A 6,587-nucleotide genomic window follows, 5' to 3' on the forward strand; every position below is an offset into this window, starting at 1 on the left:
AAAAAAAGCCAAACACTAATATAAAATGCACGATTATATAGGTAGACCAGATTCAGACTGAGGATTGAGGATCATCAATGTTGTAAATTATTTCAAATGACCAATCATAAGCACTGAATTAAAAATAACTATGGTATGATGGCATTAAGCAAATTGAATTTAAGCAAGCTTTAACCAAAAAACACATGTCCCAGAAACCACATGAATGCATGAAAGGGTTCAAAATGACCCGTACTGGGTTCAGCATAATAAATAATTTACATGCAGAAATATTTCAATATTTCAGTTAATTTGTTCACGTCCATGCACATATTCAGTAAAAAAAATAAAAATAATAATAAATAAATAATCATAAAATTCAGCTATAACTAATGTGTTTATGTGAGAAATACAAATTTCCCTAGCAGGCTTTGCAGATTATGTAGCTATGATCCTTGCAGGCCGGACCAGCACATCTTACACAATATGGATTTTGGGCAGATTTTGAGGGAACTAGAACAGCACCAGTTGGAAATTTGGACACACCCACTCATTCATTATTACTACTTTCAGTTTCCAATCCACAAAGTCATCAACCTACGAAATTACACAAAAGACATTGTGGGAATTATGTATTGTCCAAAAAATGTTAATAAATCAAAATATCTTTTCAACTCACTCTGCACATCCCGGGCTTCCCTCAACCAACCTCATGAGATGCACAGAGGGATGCTTTTTAAACAGTATTTAAGGAGTTCACACGCTTGCCGCACAGTTGTTGGCTGCTTATTTGCACGGTCCGGCCGATAGGAACAATATATTTGCCAGTAAAATGGTTTTGTACTGTATTAAGGAGGACTATCAAGTAATTAAATCATTGTTTTATTTTATTTATTTTTACAGATCAAACCAGTACGAACAAAAAAAAAAAAAAAAAGGTTTTTCTAAACCCTAGCGGTCACATAAAATATTTTTTACATAAAATATTAATTTGACAGTTGCAAACAACATTTTTGACTTAACAGTGTTTTTAAAGGAATTTACAATATTATGACAGTTTATAGATATGAAATATTAATGACAACTTTTGACAATATCTTTCTGAACCTACAACCAAATGTTATTTTAGCATTGTTGAGAAACTATTTCAGTTTTTATTATTATGTTGAATTAGTTCTTATGTTTATATTTTCAGTTTTCATTTTAATTCGGGTTAACATTTTAGTAAATATATTTTTTAAGGCTATATAGTTTCTTATTAATTTTGATAACCGATTTTGGTGAGACTTCCATACAACATTTTTGTGAAATATATATGGCACATCAAGAAATTAAATTTATTTATTAATAAAACTGTCCACCCCATCCGGTAATTTTTACCCCATTATGGGGTAAAGTTTAATCCGGAATTCCGGATTGAAGGCCAGCCTGTTGTCATTTGGATGGGGGTCTCCGGCACCTCCAATGCGCATCGCTATAGAACAACACACATGGCATTACGCATCCCCAAAACGCGCGCAAAATTACCTTGGTCAGCTGTGCTATCTTCTTGCTCATCTTCAGATGGAGGTCCTGCGTGTATTCGAGGGATAACCCGGACGGGAAGGACGTGCTGGTGGATGTCGAAGTGGAGGTGCTGTTATATTTCCCCGTCGAAGCGCTGCCAGCGGGGTTGTAGTAATGCTGCCAGCCCGCTCCAGTCGCCATCTTCACGATATTATATTACTATGGCTGTAATATACAGACTGTAATGGCAAATGGTAAAGGCAGATGATCCCTCGATCCCGACAAAGCAAAAACTGGAGTGACAATGAAGGCGTTAATCCACAAGAGTCATTATTTCATCCGGATTAAAATCATCTGCTCGTATTGGAGTCTGTAAGAAATAAGCGAAAGCGCTGAGATGAGAAGCAGTTCAACCACACATTTCGCTGGTTTCCTTGCTTCTTGTGAACTGACAATAGATTTATAGAAGCAATACATCAAATGTTTTGGATTCCCGGCAGGTGCGTCGCGTTTAAAAGGCGGACGGCGCGTCTAACACGCGTCCGAGCGCCGCTCGTCTGTAAGAAGCAAGAGCCGGTGCAGGTGCGATCCAGGTTCGAGGCATTTCTGTCGGATCCCGTGCGTGTGTCTGTGCGAGCGGTGTTGCTGCACTGACTCTGTTACCATGGATCATCTCAACAGTTTACATGATGCCAGTGACGTCAGTTCCGTTGGTCGCGGCTCCTTTCATCTCCGCCTCCTGTCTCTCCTCCATTCAGCTCTTTTCTTTTGGATGTGATGTAATGCGAAAGTAATTGAAAACGTGATTTTGGAAATGTCTAGGTAGGTGGACAGGAGCTAAAAATAAAACATTGTTCTATTTTTGTTTCTGATTGTGCTCGTGTTTGAAAATATTTTACTTTAAGCGTATGTAGCTAAACGGTTGGTGTAGGATGAATTTTAAGAAATCATGAAATTATAATTATATTTAACAAATGTTAGTTTTTGTGCCATTTAATGCAAAACAACACATGGACTAGTTGTCACTTTTTAAATCCGGTTAGTAATATTTCTCAAGGTTTATTTTTAAATGTCATTTAATGTACAGACACAAGATATGCTACAGAATAAATAAATAAACAAACAAACAAACAGTTCTTTGAGCACACATTGACCTTTGGTGACAGCATGCCCCAATTGCATATGGAATATGTCATGAAAGAATATGATATATGCAACACAAGAAATTATATTTAAAAAAATACTCAGTTCAACCACATACATATTAAACAACTAAGAACTTTTTTTTTTTGGAAAAAAAGGTTTTTAATAATAATTATAATATACAGAAAACAGACTCTCCACAAAAATTAAATATAAGAAAATGGTTGTCTGAAAAGAGCACTTTGCTGTTTTCATCACTATGCTAGCTGTGATTCACAGCTTAGCACATGTGCCATGTTTACAATCTGCTCATGTATTTCTTTACAATCCAATGTGGACAACACCTAAAATCTCAAGTATTTGTGCTGGTCTGGATATTAAAAAGTCTGTATGCGGCCTTGAGGTGTCTGAAATTCATGAGCAAATGATCACGCTTCGAAAATTTAAATACATGTGGGCTTTTAGTATGAGCACACTATGCTGTAGTAGTGCATAATAATTTGATTTTCTATAAGGATATTTTGTTGTACACGGAAACTAATATTACAAGCACTTCTCAACATGCAAACAGTGGCATGATGGCTGTTTTATTTAAAAGAATAGTTCACCCAAAAATGAAAATTTGCTGAACATTAACTTACCCTTAGGCCATCCGAGATGTAGAGGAGATTTGGACAATTTTAGTATTACATTATTTGCTCACCAATGGATCCTCTGTAGTAAATGGGTGCCGTCTGAATGAGAGTCCAAACACTAATAAAAACATCACAATAATCCACAAGTAATCCGCACGACTCCAGTCCATCAATTAATGTCTTGTGAAGCAGAATGTGTGTTTGTAATAAACAAATACATCAAGACATTTTTAAATTTAAACCGTTGCTTACGGAAAAAGTTGTCTGGACTAAATCAGGAGAGTGATATGCACAGATCAAGCACCATTTATAAGCCAAAACAATTGTAAACAAATATGTTGGTGGATTTTGATGTGAGAGGACAACAGGGAATGGACTTATTCACTGGAGGAAGCGTTTTTATGGATTATGGGCTGGTATTTTGACCGAAAACTAAAACTGTAAAATGCCTTAATGCTGGATTTGTTTATTACAAACATGCAGCTTTTCACTTCACAAGTTGTTAATTAATGGACTGAAATCATGTGGATTACTTGTGGATTATTGTGATGTTTTTATCAGCTGTATGGACTCTCATTCTGACGGCACCCATTCACTGCAGAGGATCCATTGGTGAGCAAGTGATTTAAAGCTAAATTTCCAATGAAGAAACAAGGCCTGAGGGTGAGTAAATTTTCAGCAAATTTTCATTTTTGGATAAACTATTCCTTTAAGACATTTTTATATACACTGTACAACCAATATTGGAACTGCAAAGTTTGTAGAAATATGAAGGCCTCATAGCCTATTTCATCATTCTCTGCCACTTTCACCTCTGGTTATGGCTGAAATGGCTGAAAAATATGGTCCAAGGAATGAATCACCTGGGAGAGCAGGTACTGTCACACTGACAAGTGACAAACAGTCTGCTATTGTTATTCTCCAAGTAGGCTTGTATGGCACAGACCATGGATAGGGCTGCGTTTCAAGACACATAATACTCCTGCGTTGTTTTGGTTGTGTTGTTGGTGTTGATTACGCATGTACTGCAGTTACCTAGTCTCACAGGAGCCAAGATTATTATTTAGAATGCTAAATTAACCCACCTCAGAGGCACAACAAAAGTGTTGCATTTGTAGATGCAATTATCATGTGCAAAATCTCTCTAGAAATTAGGTTTAAAAAAAAAAATCTCAGGGATTTTTTTTTCTTTCCACTTAAACTATGCAAATGTTTGGCCAAAAAAAAAGCAAATGGTAATGCTCTTATAGTCCAACTTCCTCCAGGACTCAATTAAACATGACTGACTGCACATCGCTGGCAAAAATGTTGCCTTGCCACACTTTAGTTCCTCGTTTGCAATGAGTTAGGAACCACACTGAGAAATGCATAATCTAAAAGAAAATGAGAAATGCAAAAGAAATAATATACTGCAAATTAGTACACTGGTACACAAAGAAAAGAATGTTACAGTTCATGAAACACAGAGATTACCTGACTGCAGAGTGTTGGATGCAAATATGAATAAATAATCATTAAAGGGGATCACATAAATCACTATTATACAGGCCAACAAACTTTCTTTTTTCTTTCTTTTTTTTTTTTCAAATACCATTTGAACAATGAATTGTTCTCAATAAGACCAGCCACGTTCAACCAGTTCATATTAACATATGAACATTCATACCTTTCAAAAGGAAAAAGCACGTTGCATTTATGTAATTATAGTGCTTAGAAATGTTAACATAATCTAAAAAATTATATTTGAGTTCAAATATTCAGGAACTGCTAATTTACAATTACATGTCACAACTCTATAAATAGTTGATTCTGACTGGTCAATCAAAGCATCTGAAGGTATGATATTTTCTCATATTTGCAGTTGCCTATATCAGCGCTATTTATGGGGTAACTGAAGCTCTCTTGTGCTTTATATAAATGCTACTGGTGCCATCTTTCATCTCAGTTATCGATTGAAATACTGTTACAACTATTGTTGCAGTATCATTCAGATGATAACATAGTTTTTATTCATATTTTTAATTAGTTTTTTTTTTCTGTTTTCATTTTTTTAGTTGAAGTTTTAGTAATTTTGTTTTAATCCTTTTTATTAGTTTTTGTTTTTTATTATTTACATTTTTAAGTTTATTAATTTTAATTTCACTTTAAGTTTTAATTATTTTAGTACATAAAGTTAAACTAAATGAAAATGAGAAATCTCGCAGTGGCAACTAGCTGAAATAAAATAAGCTTTTTTAAAATATATATATCAGTTAACATTCATAGTATTTCAAGTAACCTTTTTATGGTTTTAGTTATAGTCAACAAAGGTGTATTGTTGGTATGCCAATTCCTTTGTACATTATAATGGACTTTTTTCTTAGCAGAGGCTTTAATATAATATATAGTAGCCTGTTTATTTTATTTTGTAATGGTGTGACCAAACACTGGTCTGTTCACATATAATGGCGTGATTTTTCCTTTTAAATTGTCTATTTTATAATTCAAATGAGTTTTTAAAGCGCAGCCCTTGGTAGAGAGAATATTGCATTCAGCTGAGTTGAGTTGCTAGGCAATAGCTTGCTAAAGCTCTTAGCCAGGCCATGAAAGGTTGAAATGCAAGCGGAGAGAGATAAGCTAGAGTAGCCTATAACAATTTTCCTGGAGCTTTTCTTCATAGGTTTCTGGAAAAAACATCATTGTGACCTTCTGAACCTTAAAGGAACTGTATTAACATTTTCACATTTATAAGTCCAGTTATAAGATTTCTTGCACCAAAACTGTGGATTCACATTATTTACACAACCTTTTTCAACCTTCTCTCTAGCCCCTCAGCCATCTGTTTTTCTATTGCCTTTAAGAAAATTGATTAGGCTCTTTATTTTTCATTGTTAGAAAGGCTGAGAAGCTTCTGGAAGCAGTTAACCTCATCTACCGTCATCTTCTCCACCTGCTGCTATGCTTCTCATGTTCTCATGCTGAGCGCCACGAGGCTCATCAGGCTCTCCACACTCCTGTGATCATGCAGAGTGGCTATTTCCCTTTCATCTGCAAAGCTGCATCACAAGAAAATGATACATACAAGTAGCAGATAAGCAGGATTCCTGGAGTCCTGTCAGGGCAGGTTGCCCTTCAGTTACCACTCAGTTTAGCATGAATTTCTCACACAGGTGGTCTGTAAAGTGAATTTCTGCTCGTAAAAGATGCAGACGCATGCTCAGCCCAATGCTCATCAAGGTTTAGTGAAGGAATGAAATGTATTAATACTGGAAACATACAACGTTGTTTAAACTTTAACGATCTTCTTATTAAATGCACTAAGCCAAGTTTAGAAGTACTCTGGTA

This window comes from Sinocyclocheilus rhinocerous, unplaced genomic scaffold (assembly GCF_001515625.1).
Source record: "Sinocyclocheilus rhinocerous isolate Xijiao unplaced genomic scaffold, SAMN03320098_v1.1 scaffold827, whole genome shotgun sequence".
NCBI lineage: Eukaryota > Metazoa > Chordata > Actinopteri > Cypriniformes > Cyprinidae > Sinocyclocheilus > Sinocyclocheilus rhinocerous.